The sequence below is a fragment of the Protopterus annectens genome, chromosome 2.part0 (genome assembly GCF_019279795.1).
Source record: "Protopterus annectens isolate FY-2018-M chromosome 2.part0, PAN1.0, whole genome shotgun sequence".
Classification (NCBI taxonomy): Eukaryota; Metazoa; Chordata; order Ceratodontiformes; family Protopteridae; genus Protopterus; species Protopterus annectens.
The window spans coordinates 1,269,815,574-1,269,837,814 of NC_056728.1; the positions used below are offsets into that span (position 1 = coordinate 1,269,815,574).

Consider the following 22,241-nt stretch of genomic DNA (forward strand, 5'->3'; position numbering starts at 1 on the left):
GTAACACTATGTTATCCAAAACATATAAAACAATAAGAATAGAGGTGCTATATGTTAAAGAATCATACTGGAACTATTTTAAGAATATAAACAAAGAATTCCCAAGTGAAGAAGATAAACAATTAATTTTAAAATCATCTAAACTACATCTTCACTTAAATGGAAACTGTTCTCATGGAAATATATGCACAGATCATTTTATACACCACATAAAATAGAAATCATATCTAAAACTAGAATCACTTGTTGAAGATGTAAATTAGATGAGAAAGCTGATTGGGAACATATATTTTTTTGAATGTGTTGAAATTAAAAGATACTGGGGGAAAAATTAATAATTTTTTACAGGCTCTATTCTCTGGCAAATTTATATTGATCAAAGATTCTCTTCAATGCTTCAATACCCGACTGTGTTACAAAAGGTGAAATATCCAATTTTGTGGCGCATACTGTCAATTGCAAGGAAAGTAACAATGAGGAACTGGAAAAGTGACAGTATTCCCTCTTTTAATGAATTCAGAAACATCGCTTCTGAAGTTAGCCATTTGGAGATTATTACAATAAGAACAAGAACTACAAGAATCATCTCCTCATACAATTCATGGAAATGACTAACTTAACTTTTAAACAAACAATGATTGATCTATGGTATCAAATGAAAATATATATTTATGTTTAATTGTGTACTTACACACACCCTTTGTAAATAGTTGTTTTGTTAGTTATTCATGTGTATTTTTTGTTCCTTTAACAAAAAAGAAAATTAATTCATATTCTACTCTGTTTGATATTAACATAACTTTTCATTGTTATTGAGAACTTATTATAGTTTATACTATAGATTTGAAACTCTAATAAAAAATTATTAGAAAAAAAAAGGATAGCAAGATTATGGACAGGCTAGGCAAGAAGATTTATACCTCTTACACTCTGGCCTTTAGGGTAATTAATTACCAAACCCATATGGTTAAATATGCCTTGGATTTGTTATCCCAAGCTACAACTCTACTGTCCTCATTGCCTGATTCTCCAAACAAAACAAAAGTAGCATCCAAACTGTTTCTAGCATCCCAGATGGCCAGGCACTCAAATTAGATGCAGTTATGACTCAGCAGAGACCTCTGGCAGATCCGCTGCATCTGCATCTGTGCTTTGCAGATATTCATGGCTCAGGCTCCAGTCTTTGCCTTAAGACTTTAAATCCAAAATCCTAGATGCCCCACTAGATCAGAACCTTCTGTTTGGTAAACAGTCTGCAGAACTGTATAAGAACCTACAGGAGAAAAGCAAGGAACTCCAAGACATAAAACACCTTCTGGTCTCTCCAATACCAAAAGTCTATAGACATTACCCTGCTAAGACCTCCTATGTCAGAACAGCCCCCTCCACTGCCACCCCTCTTCTTCCAGGCATAGAAAAGGAACCAGGAAGCAACCTTTTTCTAGGCCTGCCTCATCTCAGCCTACCTACAGACAGCCCTTTCAGGAATGAAACAACACCAACAATGAGTGACTGTCTCGCCCACCTCACCCTCTCATCCCACCTCTCTTACTGTCTACCTCTATCCTCTTTGGAAAGAAATCAACTCAGACCACTGGGTTCTGGCAACAGTTGGAAAAGGAAATTTCCTATCATGGCAAGAAAAGCCCACATCCTAGGGCATTCCCTTCCCACCCAAGAACCAAATAACAAATCCCATCCATTATCCAGGATCTATTGGCTCAGGGAGCCATAGAATCTGTCCCACTAGGCCAAGAAGGAAAGCGTTTCTACTCCAGGCTATTCCTAGTACCAAAAATGGATGGCCCATGGAGGCCAATCCTGGATTTATCCTTTCTAAACCTTTTTCTGAAAGTCCCTTCCTTTAGAATGCTATCCCTCCAAATCCTACTTCCACTATTGCCACCCAAAGCATTCATGGCCACTTTGGACCTGAAATACGCTTATCTCCACATCTCCATACATCTAAACCACAGGAAGTACTTACGTTTTGCTGGGCCATGTTCTCATTTTCAATTTACTGCCTTGCCCTTTGGTTTATCCACTGCACCAAGGGTCTTCCCCAAATGCCTAGCTCTTGCCATAGCCTCCTGTAGGATCAAGGGCATGCAATCTACCCCTACTTGGATGATATTCTTATTCTTGCAAAAAAGGAAAACAGCCACAAAAACCATCTGCAGTTCTCCGAGTCTCTGCTACAAGGGTAGGGGTTTACACTCAACTTCACCAAATCATCTCATCTCCCACAGCAGGACAAAATCTTCCCGGGATGCAGGTTTCGGACAGACCTGACGAAGGTCTTCCTTCCACAGGACAAAGTGGCTTCCCTGATCAGCCACTTCCAGGACCTTCCCCAAGTAGACCAACTGTCAGCCATACAGTTCATGTGACTTCTGGGCCTTATGGCAGCCACTATACCTATGCTACCACTAGCCAGGATGTACATGAGGAAGCTACAGTGGTATCTAAAGAATGTGTGGTCCCAACACAGCCACTTTTGAGACTTCCAGACTCCCTTCCTACCTTGCCTAAAAACAGAACTAGAGTGGTGGATTTAACAGATACAACTGAACCCAGGCTTACCCCTCATACCCTCCACACCAGCTCAAAATATGCACACAGATGCCTCAGATCTGGGCTGGGGGCTACCATGAAGGGTCTCAAGGTGCAAGCATTCTGGCAAGCACCCTTCCTGGAAAAACACATCAATGTAAGACCTCCCCAAGTCCTGTTGCTAGGATTCTGCTATGGATCAAATGGTTGCTCCCCAACTCCCATTTGTAAAAAAAAAAAAATAAAAATAAAAAATTCATACTTATATGGATACTGGCTTACTGCCAGAAAAATTTAGACATTGTTAATCTCTGCTATCTATGCTCAAATACATTCTTAACATGTATGACACTGTTTTCTTATTCGGTACTGTTTTTGTCTCCTGGGAACTGTATTGGTGTCTGGAGCTTTTCTCCCCAGGCCCATTTGCACTCAAATGTATTCTTAACATGTATGTCATTATGTTTTCTTATATGTTACTGTTTTGTCTCTTTTGAACTGTATTGTGTGTTTGCAGCTTTTCTCCTCGTGCCTCCGCTGAAAATGGACCTGTGTCCAGTTGGACTTTCCCGGTAAACAAATGTAAAATAAATAAAAATGTATGGGAAATGGCTGCTGTTCATTTAGCCCCGAAAGCTTTATTCCCTATCCTACATCCAGGTCCCCTGCAAATCTTCACAGACAACACTACTGTCATGTGGTACATCAACAAACAGGGGGGACCAGGTCATACCTCCTGTGCAGGCTGGCAATACAGATTTGGGAATTAGCCTCACAGAACAACTCATCTCTGCAGGCAGTCTATATCCCCATCACAGGACAACCACCAAGCGGATGTTCTCAGAAGATCATTCTCTTTGCATTACAAGTGGATGTTGCTCAGAGAAGTATTTCTAAACATTGTCCACTGGTGGGGCACACCACAAACAGATTTATTTGCCTCCCCCCAGAACAGACAACTGAGGAAATTTTGTTCCAAGGACCACTCCCTACTAGCTTGGAGAGTGGACACCTTCACCATCTCATGGAGGGGACAGTTTCTGTATGCCTTACCTCCCTTTCCTCTCATTCAAAAGGTCCTCCTGAAAATTAGGAGAGACATGCCAAAAATCTTGCTGATGACTCCCTATTGGCCAAGGCAGCATTAGTTCCCACTTCTACTATCCCTCACCAAGGGCAATTTACCCCACAAGGTGGACCTACTCACAACAAATGGGAACTCTCATCCATCCACACCTGGAGATGCTATGCCTAACACCCTAGGTGATAAACTTTTAATAGCCTTCAGACACTGCTACTCAGAGGACTTGCTTTCTATCCTGCAGGAGGCCGGTAAAACCTAACACAAGGAGATCCTACATTTTAAAATGGGAAAGATTCTCCAAATGTTGTCTCCAAAAACATAGGGACCCCTTTCAAGTGGATGTCCCTCTATTCTTGGCCTATGTGTGTCAGCTCATCAAAGCAGACATTTCATACTCATCAGTGAAAGTGCACCTATCCGCCATCTCTGCCTGGTTATCCTTGGACCCTCCTCTACTCTCCAGGTTAGATGTTAAACTGTTCTTAAAAGGGATCTTACATATTGGACCACAAAGAAACCCTAACCCACCACCTTTGGACCTAAATTATGTTCTGGAAAAACTTACACTGGCCCCATTTGAGCCAGCCAGTTCTGCAGCCCTTCAAATGCACACAAGGAAAACAAAATTGCTGGTAGCCCTCACCTCAGCAAGAAGGATATCAGAATTACAGGTGCTAATGGCATGCCCTCCCTACACTATCTTCCACAAAGACAGGGTGACCCAGCACACCAACCCCTCCCTTCATTCTCAAAGTGGTCAATGAGCTATCATTAAACCAGTCCCATTCACTAACCCACCTACTTCCCCTCTCCTACTAATGACAGTGACAGAATACTTCATTCTTTAGATGTTCACAGGCAATTAAGGTTTTACTTGGACAAAACTAATAGCATTAAGAAATCTAATCAACGTTTTGTATCCTTTCATCTCAGAGCCCTGGGCAAGGCAGTTTCCAAGCAATCTCCTGTTGGATCAGGAAAACTATCTGCTTCTGCTACATCTACCATGGAAAGGCCTTGCATCAGGGGGTCAGGGCACACACTATTAGGGTAGTAGCCTCCTCCAGGGCCTTCTTCAAGAGCCTAGAAACAGCTTTCATCCTTGAAGCAGCCTCCTGGTCCGCTATAAATAACTTTACCAAACATTACAAATTGGACCATATCTCCAGAGCCAAAGCAGGTTTTACAAGGGCAATCTTGCAGGGATTTCTGGAATCAGCTACCTCAACCTCCACCCTTCTGCCTTCCTAAGCCTTGGTACTCTCCCACAGTAAGAACACTGCAACATGGAAATAGAAGGACATATGATGTCTTTCTCTTCCACATTGCAGTATTCTTTCCCTCCCTCCAGACCCGCCCCCCCGTATTACTCTCTGTCTGTGGGGCATCATACAGCTTCTACGTACACTATGGTCATACTACTGTCTGACTGGGCAGTATGTTCTGAGGTCTGTGCATGAAGACATCACACTTAAGGTCCCTGATAGGAGGAAAGGTAAGGAAGGACAGAAGCAGACGACACAGATCTACTGTTACGGTAAGTACATAACTTTCATATCTGATATCATCTCTTCTTTCCATTCCTCAATGGATGGGACACAGTCCCTAGTTATCATAAACCGTGGAAGTTCTCATGGATGGATATTCCAGGGGATAGCCAAAACAAAAGAAGTTTTTAACCTGGACTGTAAATCCAACTTGTAGTAAGATACAAAGGTATGGACATTAGACCAGGTAGCTGCAGCATACAGTACATGTCATCAAGAGGTACAATGGGGAAGAAGGCAGTGGGGGTAGCCACTGATCTAGCAGAATGAGCCTTAGGACGTTTAGGTAATGACAGCCTTTTCTCATTATAGAACTGTGAAATACATTCAGATTACTTGTGAGAAAGGTTTATTTTAGATACCCCCCTTAACTCAGTTTGGTTGAGGAAAAGGAAACGAACACTTGGTCAGTCTTTCTGACCTTCTTAGTGCAATGCAAATAAAATGGAAGTTGACAGTGTATATCCAGAAGGAGTAGCATGTGTTCTCCTTTGTTGACAAACCTTGGGAAGAAAAAGAGAAAGGCTGATAGACTGGTAAAGGTATTATTCAGAATCCCCCTTAGGTAGAAAGGATGGATTTATTCTTAAATTATTTCTACTTTATGGAAAAACAATTAAAGAGATTTACAGGAAGAGATGTGAAGTTCCAATATTCTCCTTGAACAGGTGATAGCCACCAAAAACAAAGTCTTCCAAGCCAGGTATTTTAAGTTAACCATAGCTGCAGGTTCAAAAGCGGGTCTCATTGAGGCCTGTAGAAGAAAAGTAATACCCCAAGAAGAACAGGATCCTTAAGGGGAGGATCAAATAAGGAAGGCATCTTTTAGGAAAGCCTTGGACAATCTAAGAGAAGCAATGGTGATTCTTATTTCCCATTGTGGAAACTGGAAATGGATGCTAGTTGAACCCTGATAGCAGATAGCTAAGCCCACTGTGGAAAAGAAAACTAGGAAGTTTAAGATTGCTAAGAGGGCAGCTGAAAAGAGATCCAAATGTATGCTGGAAGTCCAAACTGAAAATCTCTTTCATTTACTCTTATAAAGGGTTTCTGTGCAGAGGGCAAAATATGAAAGCCTGGACTATCTAACTATCATTAGAAAGTACAGTTGTGTACACTTACCATAAATGTAGATGTTCGAGTGTATTCACTGTTGCAGTCCTCACATATGGGATTATCCGGCTCCCCGTAGCCTTCAGTCGGCCCGAATACCAGAGTCCTTGGTATATGACGTCATCTGCCGCCAGCTGTAAAACTGATGTCAGAACGTCAGGTATAAAGGAAGGCAGCAGACGCCATTTACTCAGTTTTTCCTGCATTAACTGTTAGGAGCCCCCAAAAGAAGGCTAATCCAGGAAGGAAGCACCCTGGACATGTCATACAAAAAATAAAAATGTATACAGTCTGTGCCTTAGGAAAGATGGGAAACCAGAACTGCAACAGTGAATACACTCGGACATCTAAATTTATGGTAAGTGTACAAAACAGTACTATGTTCTTCGTGTTTCACTGTTGCAGTCCTCACATATTGGTTGATTCCCAAAGCCCAGGAAAAAAAACAAAGGGTGGGGGAAGGATCACAGATTAAGGGTTGGTAAGAAGGCCCTGCAAAACTGCAAAGGCAAAACCAGCCCTGGATTTAGAAAACAAAGATAGATTGTAATGCTTTGTGAAGGTATGGACAGAAGACCAAGTAGCTGCTTCTAGAATGTCCTTAGTAGGCACACCTCTCAGAAAGGCTGTAGAGGTAGAGGCTGCTCTAGTGGAATGGGTCCTAATTCCCAGAGGGGGAACCTTTCCATGCTGCAGGTAACAAAAGTGAATACAATGAGCAATCCATTTGGAGATGGTTTGTTTTGAAATAGCCTTACCCTGAGTTCCAGGAGCAAAACCAACCAACAACTGTTCAGATTTTCGAAAGGATTTAGTCCTGTCTAAGTAAAATCTCAGCTGTCTATGCACATCAAGAGAGTGCAGAATCCTTTCCCCTTTATTTTGGGGATTGTTGGAAAATGTAGGCAAGTGAATAGACTGGTTAAGTGTTAAAATGGAAACTACCTTAGGCATGAAAGAGGGATTGGCTCTCAGAGAAACTCAATCTGAATGAAAAATAATGAAAGGTTCCACTGCCATTAAGGCTTGCAGCTCAGATACCCTTCTAGCTGAAGTAATAGCTAAAAGGAAAGCAGTCTTCCAGGATAGAAACTTCAAATCTGCAGAAGCAGCTGGTTCAAAGGGAGGCAGAGTAAGTTTTTCCAGGACAAAATTAAGATCGCAAGCAGGAGTAGAAGCTCTTCTTGGAGGTCTAAGATTACCAACTCCCCCTCAGGAACTGTTTCATCAAGGGGTGAGAAAAATGGGTTGCTCAAAAGAACAATGAGCCGAAATTGCTGAAGCGTGAATTTTGATTGAAGAAAAGGAAAGTCCACCATTAAGCAGTCCTGCTAGGCAGTCAAGAATGACGGAAAGAGAAGGATGAGAAGAGTCTTCTCCTTTAGCATCCAAGTGCAAAATCTCTTCCATTTATCTGCATAGGATTTTCTGGTGCTAGGCCTCCAGGCCTCATAAAGAACTTCAACCACCTGTTGGGAAAGATTTAAAGTATTAGCCAGGCAGTTAAATGCTGAGTTTGAAGATGAGGATGAAGGACACCCCCCCCCCGAACCAACAGATCTGGTACCGGGGAAGATGCCAAGGCTGAGCCTGTGAAAGGCTGCGAAGGAGGAGATATCAATGCTGCCTGGGCCAATCGGGAGCTATCAGAATCGCCTTTGTGTTTTTTGTCCCTTATCTTTAGTAGCACTCTGGAAAGAAGAGGCAGAGGAGGGAATGCATAAACTGAGAGATGCATCCATGGGAAGGACAACACGTCCACCCTCCAAGCTTTGTTGTGAAACTCCCTGGTGCAGGAGGTTGGAAGGAGATGACTGGTGTGAGAGGAGAAAAGATCCACTTAAGGGGTGCCCCAATGATGAGTGACGCGATGAAAAATGTCCTTGTTCAGTAGCCACTCGTGAGGATCCAGAATGCTCAAATGATCCGCCAAAGAGTTTAGCCTCCCTGGGAGATACTGAGCTATTAGATGTAAGCCCATAGATGCTGCTATGGACCATAGTCTCATGCTTTGTCTGCATACGGGGCAAGAGTGAATCCCCCCTTGCTTGTTGATGTACCACATGACTGTGGTATTGTCTGTTCTGATCAGTAGAGTCCCAGGGTAGAGTAGGTCCTTGAAAGCCAGCAAGGTCTGCTGCACTGCCATCAATTCTTTTAAGTTTATGTGCAGATGAATCTGCTGGTTGCTCCAAGTCCCCTGTATGCCCCTGCCTTCCAGATGAGCCCCCCATGCCACCTCTGAGGCATCTGTGGTTAGAGTCTGGCTGGCAGGCGGTGGGCGGAAAGGCAGACCCTTGTTCTGAGAACAGGCTGCCGCCCACCAGAGGAACTCCATTTGTAGACAGGGAATCAGGGGAAGAATCAAGTCTAAGTCCCGAGTGTGCTGACACCAAAGATTCTTGAGGTACCATTGAAGTTTTCTCATATGCAGCCTTGCATATGGGATCATCAAAATACATGAAGCCATGAACCCCAGTGCTTGCAGGAATTGCCTTGCAGAGAGCTGGGTCATGCTTGCCAAATTCATGAAGTAAGCCGAAAGATCTTCTTGCTTCTGTTGAGGGAGGAATACCATCTGACTGGCTGTATTCAGACTTGCTCCCGGGAAAACAATCTCCCTTGTAGGAACCAACTTTGACTTCTTTTCGTTGAGAGTGTAACCCAAAGAGGTGAGAGTGTTCTTCACAAAATCCAAATCCTTTTCCAGTTGTTCTGGGGAGTTTACTTGAATGAGACAGTCATCCAGGTAAGGATAAATTTGAACGTTTTTCTGCCTGTAAAAGGCAATGGCTGGAGCCAGGCACTTGGTAAAAATTCTGGGAGCAGTAGATAAGCCAAAGGGCAATGCTAAGAATTGAAAGTGTTGCTTCCCAGCCCTGAAGTGAAGGAACTGCCTGCAACTTTCCCTTATTGGGATGTGCAGATAAGCCTCCTTTAGATCCAAAGTTACCAGCCATGAATCCTTGCCCAGCATTGGCAGTAACTGTTGAAGGGTGAGCATCTTGAATTTTGGAATCACCAGAAAAGTGTTTAGAATAGACAGATCCAGAATAGGGCGCCAGGTGCCTCCTTTCTTGGGTACCAGAAAAAGCCTTGATTAAAAACCTAGGCCTGCCTGATTTGCAGGAACTGGCTCTATAGCCCCCATAGTCAGTACAGAAAAAAATTGAGTTTGTACCTCTGTCCTGTGAGTTCTGGGAATGTCTGGGTATCCTTGTAAAACAGGGAAGGTGTGAAAGTAGAACTTGTAGCCTTGGTTTACTATACTGAGTACCCATTTGTCGTCCCTGATGGTAGACCATACCTTTGCAAACCTGGCTAACCTTCCCCCCAAAGGAAACCCAGGGTCCACAGAGGTAGGCAGAAGAAAGCCAGAGTCATTCAGAATGTTTGCTTTGGGAATCGGGCTTAGAACTCCCCAATTTAGCAGAAGAAGAATGCCATTGTTTAGCCCTTTGAGGGACAGAAGCCTGCCCTCCGGAAGATCTGAAACCCCTAGGCCTACAGTGACCCTGCTTGCCAGGATCAGGGAAAGACTAATTCTTGGAAGGATAATGCCTACTAAACCAAGGAGGCTGAACCTGAAGGAAATCTTTTACAGCTTGCATAGATTTTGCTTTATCCTCCAACCTCTTTAGTACCTCCTCAGCCTTATTACCAAAAAGATTGTCCTTGTGCAAAGGAACATCTAGCAATTTAGATTTAACTGGTTCAGAAAGTGGCTGCTCCCTGAGCCAAGCACACCTTCTAATTATGGAACCAGTGGCTGCTGCTCTGCAGGAAGCATCCAAAGTGTCAAAACCGCAATGAAGTGAATGTTTATTAACTAAAGTGGCTGAACTCAGTAAGTCTTGTAAATCTTTGTTCTCCGTCATTGAAGGAATATTTCCAAGTTTAGCCTTAATAGCCTCCGAAGTATGCTGCTGATACTTAAGCATGTGAAAAATACAATTTACGGATCTAATGGCAAGAGTAGCAGAAGTATAGACTTTTTTTACCCCACCTGTCCAAAATCCTAGATTCCTTATCAGAAGGAACAGGGTTTTTAGCAACAGCAGCCTTAACACCCTTGGGGCCTTGAGAAATAATTTCTGGATCAGCAGTAGAGTTTTTAAAAAGGAATTGATGAGACTCAGGAACTCTGTAATACCAGTCTGGTTTTCTGGGGGCAAGAGGAACAGAATTAGGAGTTAAAGAATTTTCCATGAAAACATCATCCACAACTTCCAAAACTGGAGGTATAGCCAGAGGCTTATGCTGTAGCAAATCTAAAAATTCCCTGATTCTTTTCTTGGACTGTGGAAAATCCTGACATTCCCATTTAAAATGCTCTCTAAGAGTATTCAAAGTATCGCCAAAGGAAAAATCCTCTGGAGGGAGGCAGAAGGGATAGAGTCCTCAGGGTCAGAATCCTCAAAGCCAGAAAAAAGTTGGGAATTTCCTTCCTCACCAGCAGACATACTGGAAATCTCAGAATCTGAGACAGACAAAACATCAGGAGGGAATTCCTTCGTCCTCTTTGAAGGGGGGATGAGAGCCCCTAATAAGGGAAAGAAGATCACCAGCCATCTTAACCAACTGGGATTGAGGTACAGGAGGGGAGGCCAATGCTTGCTTGTGAGTAGGATTGCGGCTGGAAGGTTTACTAGCAATCTGGAGGGAATCGGGAGGAATAGCAACTGCAGAAGTCTGAAGTAAGGTAGTCGGTCTGGATCTGGTCTCATGTCGAAAAGAAGAGGCGTCAGAAGCCGGTGCCTGCAAAGCAGCTCCGGACCCATCTGAGGCGGTGACAGCCGGTGGGTCTGAAGATGAAATAGCCTGTGGCATGGAAGACTCCGTAAAGGTCTTGGCAGAGGCTTGCGGCTGAAAATCTGCAGACTGCAGGGGCTGCAAAAGCGCCTCAATGAGTACCACTGGGCTGACGACCAATTTCACTGGTGAGTCATCAGTAGATTTAAACCTAGGCCTGTCGCGGACCTTGTCTTTGCGTTTCCTGGGTATGTCCGAAGTCAGGAGACCAGAAGATGCCATACAGACGAACTTAGGCCAGACTCCGAAATGCTTATACAAAAATCTTAGCTCTACGGCGTATGGTACGCGAGTTAAAGGAAACACAGAGATCGCAGTTAGGGACGTCGTGCTCAAGACCCAAACAAGTTATACAAGAGGAATGGAAATCTCGATGCGGAATCTGTTGTCCACAGGAAAGACAGTTATTAGCTTTATCTGACATCCATTAAAGCAAGAAAAGAGGATCCCCAACAGAGTACTTGTCTGAAGGCGTCTTCAATTTGGTAGTCAGAAAGTGAAACAAAGGTAAACAGCTGACCGGCACTAGTGCGAATTGCATCTGCTTCGGGCTCTGCAGCAAGAAAGACTGAGGAAATGGCGTCTGCTGCCTCCCTTTATACCTGACGTTCTGACATCATTTTTACAACCGGCGGCAGCCGACGTCATATACCAAGGACTCTGGTATTCAGGTCGACTGAGGGCTACTGGGAGCCCGATAACCCCATATGTGAGGACTGCAACAGTGAAACACGAAGAACATCTGGAGAAACCATGCAGTCAACATTATGGCTTCTATATCTGAGTGAGTCTTTCCACAGGGGTGAGAGAGATGAGACTGGGAGCAGGGTCCAGCACCCAAAGAGGGTGAATCAGATGAAGCCATTGAAAGGTGAACCACACCTGTTGAGGCCAGAAAGAAGCAATCAGGATCACTGTAGCCTTCCTCCACACATTCTGCAGAAACTTTAGGATAAGAGAAGTGGGTGGACAGGCATAAAGGAGACCAGGGTGGCAAGTGTGGGTCAGAGCATCCCTCAGGGACTGTGGCAAGTGTGGGTCAGAGTATCCCTCAGGGACTCTCCCTTTTGGAGAATTAGGGTAAAATGCCTGATGCATTTGGTGTTTGATGGGGAGGCAAACAGGTCACAGCATGGTCAGCCCCAATGGCTAAAAATCAGATCCACCACTGGAAGGCTTTGGAACCACTTGTGGGGGGGGGATAGACCTACTCAACATGTCTGCTGGGACACTGAACTTTCCTGATATATTTGTTGCTATCAGAAAGTGGTGAGAAGTCATTTCCCATTGCCAGATTCTCATGGACACTCAACATAACAGGTAAGAGCATGTTCCTTCTTGTTGGATGACATACCAAACTACTGACATATTGACCATATGAATAGAGATCACACGCCAGAAGAGGGAATTCTGGAAGGCTTGCAATGCTAGCAGAACTGCTCTCATCGATAGAATATTGATGTGAAGACTGGCCTCTGATGGGGACCACATGCTTTGGACAGTCTTCCCCAAAAAGTGGCCCCTCCACCCTAGTTGGCAAGCATCTGTGGCCAATGTAGCCTGAGGAGAGGACAGAACAAAGGGGAGACACTGAGATACAATTGAGGATTCCCACCACCACTGAATATGAATTTTGCAAATTCTCATGAGGGACACTGGAAAGCTCACAAGTTAACATCTCATTGACCACTGTGCTGTGAGGGTCCACTGGAACATATGATATCTGTCCACAGGAACTAGGGTAATGTCAGCTGCCACTGAGCTGAGAAGAGGCAAAATCAAACTTGCTGGACACTTGTGATGGGAGAGTACTGCCGCCACCTGTTGCTGAATTATTAGAATCTTGGAGTGTGGTAATCTGGCAATCTGTAATTTCGCATGTAGGTATGCTCCAAAGAACTCTATGGCTTAAACAGGTTGAAGTTTGGACTTGGCCATATTCACAGTTATTCCTAATTGTGAGCAATGTTGGAGCATGAAGTCCATGGCTTGAAGAAGAAGATTCCTGGTGGGGGCGGTTAAGTGTCAGTTGTCCAGGTATGGGAACACTCGTAACCCCTGCAGCCTCAGATGAGCTGCAATCACTGCCATACACTTGGTGAGCAACTGAGGGGCTGTGGTGAGACCAAAGGACAGGGCCCTAAACTGGAAGTGACTGGCTCCCATCCAGAAGCAGACCAATCTTTGGGAATGTCTGTCCATCTTTATATGGTAGTACATGCCCTGAATGTCCATCTAGCACATCTAGTTGAACTGCCACAAGAATGATAGGACAGACTGTAAAATGACCATCCAGAATTTCACTTGTTTCACATACTGATTCAACTGACTGAGGTCCACAATTGGTCGGAAGTCCCTGCTCTTTTTTGACACCAAAAAGAACATTGAGCAAACTCCAGATCCTTGCTAGTCTGGTGAGACCCGTGGGTGAGTAGTTTGTCTGACAGCTTTTTTATTTCTAGTGCTGCTGCCTTTCATTGAGATGGTGGAACATCAGGTAATTTTCTTGAGTGATGGGAGAGACAAAGGAAGGGAATGTAGTAACCTCTGGTTATAATCCACTGAACCCAAATATCTTGAGTAATGGACACACAAGCCATAGGGTGCGGGGATAAACACCCACCCCAACTGCCTCCAGAGTTCAGCAGCTGAGAAACCATTCAGGAGTGCAGAAAAGACCTTTTGGAGAAAGGACCCTGAAAGCCTTGATGTTGCAGACCACCTCTTCTGTGGGGGTGATGTCCACAATTATTGTCCCCCCCCCCCCGACTTTGAGTTGCAGGGGAATCTTTCATCAGAAGTATCAGGAGCAAATCCTTGGGATTTGCAGTACCACAGTTACTTTTCTCTTTTCTGGTTTCTACAGAAAGTCCTTTGGGAGTAGAAAACAGAATTCCTACATCAGACAAGTTTTTTTCCATCTTGCTCACTTCTGAATAGTGTCTCCTTTACCTTTAGTCTGAAGATCCATTATAGGGAATACTGATAAAGGATGTTTTAAAGTGCTCCACAAAGTCCCACAGGTGCATCCAGGCATGCCATCTAACAGTTATGCTACTGTCTGCAGCTCTCACAAAGTGCTCTCTGTCACATTTGAAATTAGGCGCATAGACATACTCAATAAAGAGTGAAGGGTGGTCAGCTGCTTGTCAACAGACTTCTCTTCCGAAGATAGAGACCCTAAGAGGGATTTGGAAACTCCTTGGTCAAATCCCTCTAGAAGCATGTGTCATTTACCAAATACTTCAGCTTCCTGAAAGCTAAGGCCACTGAAGCATAAATCTGCTTTCCATGTTTGTCCAATTCCTTGGACTCTGTGTTCACGGGATGGGTAGTGGAGCTTTCCTCAGCTAGCACATTTCTGGTGGCTGCCACTGCCACCATTACCACCATGGAATCTACTGCAGACACTCTTGCTTCAAAAGTTACAATCCTTAGGGGATACAAAAAAACGTGTCAGGCTTGTGTGGGATAGATTCAACTACATCCACTTTCTTCTGTGTCACTTATAGATAAAATCCAACATCTTGTCTGCAGGAGGGACCACCCAAGAGGTAGACTGGCCACCACAAAAGCCTTGAGAAATACAGTCTTCTCCTGGGAGGGGGCTTCAGAGGACTACCCCCTTTCTGTCTAAGCAGTTCCAAGATATTGCCAAATTAGACATCCTCAAGGAGGGCAGGATCTGGGGGAACCAAAAGACTCCAGAAGGGAGTCAACATGCCTCCTTTTACACAAATTCTTACAAACCTCCCCAGTGGGGTGGTCTGGGGAGGACCTGGGAGCAAAAGGGGAGTTCTCAATGTGGACAGTCTCAAGACTTTGAAGGGCTGTCTGGCTGTCCAGATGGGACTGAATGTGTAGGAGCAGGACTCAGGGAATTCCTATGGAGGCAGAACAGATCTGAGTAGAAAGTCCATTCCCTAAATTGAGAGGGAAACCCTCTTGGAGTTTTCAAAAGAAGAAGTTGAGACAGATCCCGAGACCCACCCAGTAGGAACAGCAGCATCCAAAATAAATTGGTCCTGGGGATCTGCTTGACTCGGCACCAAAGTCGACAGAGGTGTCGAGCTGTCTAGTGCCATGGCTCTGAGGAGAAGTGAAGGGATAGCTCTGAAAACTCTGAAGTGATGCAACATTCCCTGGGTCCAACACCGGCACTTCAGCTCCAAGGTCAGTCAGGGTCCGAGACACTAGGAGCCAATCAGAGATACAGTCAGAATCTACAAATATCAAGTCTTAAGAACCAGCATTGACAACCCCCGGAAAGCACCTATACCCAAAAGCCTGAGTCTGAGGGTCAGATTAGAGAAGGAGCAATATAAGGGGACAGACCAAGGCCTATGTCACCTACAGGGTTCAGAGCCAGTGTTATCCTGGCTTTGACAGGGATCAGAGATGGGAAAACCCCCAAATGAATTTGAGTACTGAGGAATTTCCTCATCATTCTATCTTTGCCCACCTCGCAAAGGCTCCTGGAGGACAGCACTGATATGAAAGATGAAGCCATGAAAGAGGGTTTGGATGACAGTGTCTTTCCTGGAGGAAAGGAGATCATAGTCTTACAGAAACTAGATCTGGGGAGAAGTGTGGTTTCAGCAAAGGAACAGTGCTGGATCCACGGAAGATACGCTCTGATGCTGAAATGGATCTGAAGGTTTAGAAATCTTCAAAGCTGGCAACTGCTTCTTAAACTCCTTAGGTTTTTCCTTTTCTTTTTCTTTTTCCATGGACTGATCCAGACTCTTCTTGTCCTCAGCTTGCCAGAAGATTTCTTTGTAGAAGGACAGACAGCAGAAAACGCAAAATGTGGAAGGGAAACCTCTCCCACTATGGCAGGGAGAAGTCAGATAATAACTAACTTATTATGTCTTTCCACCAAAGCCCAGGAGACAAAATTCTATAAATAGACACTGCTCATCTAAATGATCAGCTCCTAGATAAATAAATGCACTTAGCATCACACATTTCTTGAAGCCAGAAGGCTTTTACACCATAAGGTCACCAGCCAGACAAATTCCACAATAGTAACACTTCCAAGTAGAAGAAAATAAGTTATATACTAACCATAATGTTCCATCTGTATTCTCCATTTTCATCCTTCCTCAATTGATGGGTTCAGATCAATGCCTTGGATCTGACTCAGCCGTTGCTAAAGCTCATGGCAATCAAAAACTGTCAAGCTTCTCCCTTACCCATAATGCACAAACCCTAAGTTCTCAGATCCTGTTTGCTGATTTTTTTTTTTTTTTGCCACAAAGGAAATATTTACTATGCATGGATAAAGGAAGGTGAAAAATTGCATGTGGTCAATATATAAAAAAATCTATATCTGGAGCTCAATACAAAGGGCGGTGCCATCCCCTAAAAGTTCATTCTTCCAGAAGTTTGCAAAGGATAGGGGCTGGTGGGTGGGAAGTTGAGGAAGAATGAAAATGGACAGCTCAGATGCATTATGGTAAGTACATATCTTTTTTATCTGATATTGTCAAATTTCATTCTATCCTCAACTGATGGAACATAGTCCCCAGCTACCTAAAATCCATGCTGGACTCAATTCCTGAGCACAGCTGAACCAAATGATGCCCTACCTCTGGAGACCAGATCCAATTTGTAATGAGTAAAAGGTATGGGAAGTAGCCCAAGTAGCTGCTGCGCAAATGTCATCCATGGACATCCTGGAGAGAAAAACTGAAGATGTTGCCATTGATCAAGTTGAATGAGCTCGTACTGGTTGTGGTAAGATAACACCCAGCAGTTTTTTATAAATAAATGAAATACAATCAGTTAGCCATCTGGCTGAAGTTACTTTGGCAACTGGTTTTTCCAATTCCAAGTCCGCAAAGGAAACAAACAACTGGTCTGCATTTCTTATGTCGTTTGTTCTATGTAGGTAAAAACATAATTGACTGTGAACATCCAGTAAATGTAGCACATTCACCTTTGTTAGTAAATTTGGGGAAGATAACTGGCAAATTAATGGACTGATTGATACTGGATTCTGACACCACCTTGGGAAGAAAGGATGCACTAGTTCATAATGTAACTCTATCCTTGTGAAAAATCAAGTATGGAGGTTTTGAAGACAATGCTTGAATTTCTGAAATTCATCTAGCAGATGTAATGTCTACCAGAAAAAACATTATCCAAGTAAGATACTTAAGGTCACACTCAGCTGCTGGTTCAAATGGGGACTGTATAAGTGAATGTGGGGAGTAGGGTCTTTCAAAGGTGGTCTTAAAAGTAGAGTGCCTCACAAGAAAGCTCTGCACAACTTATGACAGGCTATTGAGGAACCTTCAAATCCAATGTGAAAGTTTAATATTGCTGCTAACTGAACTTTAACGGTTGAGGAACTAGCTCCTTCTTTAAAAAGTAGGGCCAAAAACTCAAGGATGTTATGTATCAGAGCTGAAAAAGGTTCAACCCGATTCAACCCGATTCTGATGTGCCCAGAACACAAATCTTTTCCATTTACTGGAAACGAGTTTACGTGTTGAAGGTTTATGTAAAGATAAAAGTATATGTCAGACAAGATAAGAGAGCATAGGTTGTCTGGCTATTAATGGAATTGGAGAAGCCAGGTCTACAACTTGAGTTCTGATACGTCTGGATGGATCATGCCTGTCGGGTGAGACAGGAGGTCTGGTGTCAGATCCAGAATCCAAGGTTGGTGAAGTAAGTGAGGCCAAAGGAAGGGGAACCAAAAGGTGCAATTAGGATGACTTTGCTCTTCAACATGGCAGCATTCTGTAAGAATTTCAGAATTAGCGGGATTGGTAGCTAGGCATATAGCAGACCGGGGGGGGACAATCATGAAATACAGCATCCCTCAGTGATTCCCCCTGTGGGGAGATTAGGGTAAAGTAGCTGTTGCATTTCTTGTTTAGGGGAGAAAAAAAAGATTGCAACAAGGCTGGCCCTACTGAAAAAAATAATTTCTGTCACGTTCTTGTTGAGAAACCACTTGTGAGGTAGAAAAATGCACCTGCTCAGATTGTCTGCTATCGCACTGAACTTCCCTGGAATGTGCATTGCTATGAGAAAGCAGATGGATAAGATTACCCGCTGCCACACTCTTGAGTGCTTCCCGACACAAGGGGTAAGATATGTTCCCTCCTTGTTTGTTGATTACCAAACTACTGACATATTGTCCAGCTGAACTGCAATCCCCAAAGGGAGAGCATTCTGAAGCATCTGCAACACTAAAAGCACTGCTCTTATCTCTAGAACACTGATATGCAAACTGGCCTCTTTGGGGACCAAGTGCCTTGAACTGTGTTCCCCAGAAAATACCCCCCACCCCAACTGGGAAGCATCCATGGTCACCACGGCCTTGGGCAAAGGGGAAATGAATGGACAGCCTAATAGAACCTGATCTGATTGAATCCACCACCTGAGATCTCTCTTGCATATGTGAGTGATCTGTATAAGAGTTGACATGGGTTGGTAAAGTATCAACCTCTGTGTTGCTAGCATCCACTGCAGAATCCTCATATAAAACCTGGCTAAAAGTACTAGTGTTTTTGCAGCTGACACTGATCCTAGAGCATGAAGGATCAAGTGGGCCGAAATCTTGGTAAAGCAGATCATTTTTCTGACCTGTGATCTTACAGTTTGAACCATTGAGGGAGGCAGTGAAGCTATCACTAACTTTGTGTTGAACAGTGCTTCTATGAATTCTAAATTCTGAGTTGGTTCCAGTTGAGCCCTGCCATAGTTTATAGTTATCCCTCAGATGAGAACATGTCTGGAGAACCTGATCTCTTGCCCTTATTAACTGATGCCTGGTTGTGGCAGTAATGAGCCAGTTGCCTAGATAAGAAAACACCTGGAAACACTGTAGTCTCAAGTGAACTGCTACTACTGCCACACACTTGGTGAACACCCTGGGGGCGGTGGTGAGACTAAAGGGCTGAACTCTGAATTGGTAATGACTGGCTCCCCAGCCAGAAGTGTAAATTCCTTCTGGATTGTCTGTTCATCTTTACATGACAGTATGCATCCTGAAGGTCTAACAAGCACATCCAGTCGTCCTTGCCCAAAAAAGGGGGAATGGACTGAACCATGACCATCCAAAACTTGGTGCATCGAACTAACTTGTTTAAGTTGCTGAAATCCAAAAATTGGTCTCCAGTCCCCTGTTTTCTTTGGCATTAAATAGAACCTTGAGTAAGTTACCGATTTTATCTAGTCTGGCGGGACCTCTTGGATGATTCTTTTTCTAGCAGCTTTTGTATTTAAATTGCTGCTTGTTCCCTCTGACTGGGTAGAACATCAGAGGACTTTTCTTAAGACTGGAGGTGGAAGGGAAAAGGGTATTATATAACCTCTAGAAATAATCCTTTGCACCTAAGTATCTTTTGTTATGTCTAGCCAAGCTCGCTGGTGCAGGCATAATCGACCTCTGATTGCCTACAGAGGTAGACAACTGGACCACCTTTCAGGAGCATTGGTAAGCTCTATCAAAGAAAGAATCTCTGGACCCCTGGTATTGTGGACCACCTCTGCTGCTGGGGCGGTGTTGACAGTTGGAGTTCCCCCTCTGCCTCTGCGGGAACTTCCTCCATGTGTAACTTGGAAAGGACTCTGGGATTTTTTGAACCACATCTTCTGACCATCTCATTGATTCCTAAAAAAAGATCTTTGAGGAGTCGAAAAACGTATGCCCACAGCAGATAAGGTCTTTCCATCCTTCTCACACGTGGATAATGTGTCCTTCACTTTGGGGCCAAACAAAGAAATGCCGTCAAAAGAATCAATGATGAACAAAGACTTGAATGGCTCAGCAAAATCACATAACCACATCCAGGTATGTCTCCTGAAAGAAATGCCTGAACCCACTGCCCTTGAAGTTCCTTCAGCTACATGCAAAATGAGCCTCATGAAAGAATTAAAAATAGATTGCAGGGTAACCAACTGAGAAGTCATGGATGATTGGACATCTGCAGAAATGGATCCTGAGAGGATATTTGATAGTTTCTTAATCATATCCCACTATAATCTTGTAAAATGTGCCAAATAATTCAGCAAACTTAAGGCAAAGGTTGCTAAAGCACATACATGCTTTCCAAACATGTCCATTGCCTTAGCCTCCCTGTTAGGGGGATGAACAGTGGAACTCTCCTTGGCAAGTTTCTTTTTGATGGCTGCCACCATGGCCACAGCATCAGTGGGTACCCATTTGTCCCAAAATTGCTTATCCAAAGGTGGTGCCATAACTTGTCCGGTTCTCCTAGGTATAGATTTAGCTGTGTTGAGCTCCTTCCACGCCCCCAGAGAGACTAACTCAATAAGCTCCTTGGCAGGCAGAGTAACCCAGGAGGTAGACGGGCCATACAGAAAGCCTCAAGGAATAGTGACTCCTCAGATGAAGGGTTGCTTGGCATCCAGCCACCTCTCTGCTTTAGGATCCTGAGGATGTCCCCAAATGAGACCTTTTTCAGGAGGTAACCATGGGGAACCCTTCACCTGCATCAAAGTCTGTATCTTCGGTGACCGACTCCTCTGGGGAGTCCAAGTGCTTCCTTATACATGTGTTCTTCTGAGGGACTTCTTCAGTGGGATGCTATATGCAGGTACCAGAAGAAATTGAGATACCCTGTTGGGAAGACTAGGGGTCTAGGACTGGCTATCCCTGTGGTAAAGCATGATGAGGCTCTGAGTGCAGACATCAAGGTAGAAAGCTTAAGAACTGATGGGGTAGGATCGGTCCATTCTGCCGAGGCAGAGAAAACCCTCTTCACAGCCTCCAAGGCAGACCGCTCCAGAGAAAGAGAAGACCTTGGAACCAAAAAGACAAGCTTTTGGACCATTGTCTTCTCCTGCTCTGAAAGCAATCTCCCCAAGGTGGAAACTGAAGCCGAGCTATCCACTGCCGAGGTTCTGAGGCACAGAGATAGCTCTGACAACTTTGGAGTTGACTCCAACATCTCAGATCCGACAGGGAATATTCAGCTCCAAGAGCACGCTTGATCCAACTGAACCGGTGCACGCAGAGTAAGCTTAGGATCCGAAGATATTGCTGTCTTTTGATGCAACCCAGATGGAGCCAGACGGCTCAGATCCAGGGACTCTGAGACAGTTAAAGGAATCATTGGAGAAACTTGTAGTGGGGGTATAGTAGAAGAATGGATCTCCTGACCCAAAGGGATATGAGCTGGTAAGCCACCCATCTGACTCCGCACTGAGAGGATCTTCCACACAACTCTTTCCACATCTTCCTCCATCAAACTTGTGTTTATCCCGCTCATTTTATATGCAAGTCCTTTCCAATAACTGGTTCTATTAAATAATTATTTAATAATAATGTAAAAGTAAAAGACCCTAAGTTCTGCTGGGTAATACACACAGTAATTATATGAACACAAAGCTTATGAAGGAAATAGCATGTTATGTATAACAGTATTTACATATTTTCTCACCTTTATCAATACAGTGTTATGATGCCCCCCACCCACACAAACACATACAAATAAAAAAAAACATTAGTCTTGAATTCCACTAGATGGGATATGGAGCCTTTTGGATTATGGGACCTGGATAACCCATCCAACCATCTAAATCTTACAGCTTTATTCTTTTTTTCTTTCTACAGGTGTACTTTGAGTCTGACAAAATGCAACTGGAAACACTCCTTACTTTAATTTCCACTTAATTCATCCAAAGTCTTGCTTCTGGCAACAACACTTTTGTCTCTGTTCCACTTTTTTGTTTCTCTGTTAACACCTTAATTGTGTGTAAGGACATTTTTCTCTCTATACATTAATCTTCTTTCTTGTGAGCTCTGCATTTTCTTCCATAAAAGCTATGGACCATTTTCAGGCTTTCTGTACAACACCCTTCTCAAATACTTTGCAATAGACAAGAAACTGAGTACCCAATATCCTAACATGTAAACTATAATGGGAAACAGAAGCTAAAATCATATTTTAAATACAAAAGCAATTAAGCTCATAGCAAAAGAAAAATGTTGAGTTGGTGACCTTACTGCTACACTGCCCTCTCCCTCAGTGATATATTCTAACAAGAATATGCTCACATGGTTGTACTACTTACTATGGATGGGAAGAAGTCAAAGCAATATCAGTAAATCAAGAATGGAGGAAGTGGCAAGATTCTTTAAAGCAATG

The 22,241-nt window shown here is 43.7% G+C and overlaps 1 protein-coding gene across 1 annotated transcript in view; it reads right to left on the minus strand.

The window, feature by feature from the left end:
- The window catches only part of IFT74 (intraflagellar transport 74), a 2,643,271-nt gene that overhangs the window by 2,131,607 nt on the left and 489,423 nt on the right, over window positions 1-22,241 (minus strand). The window lies entirely within an intron of this gene.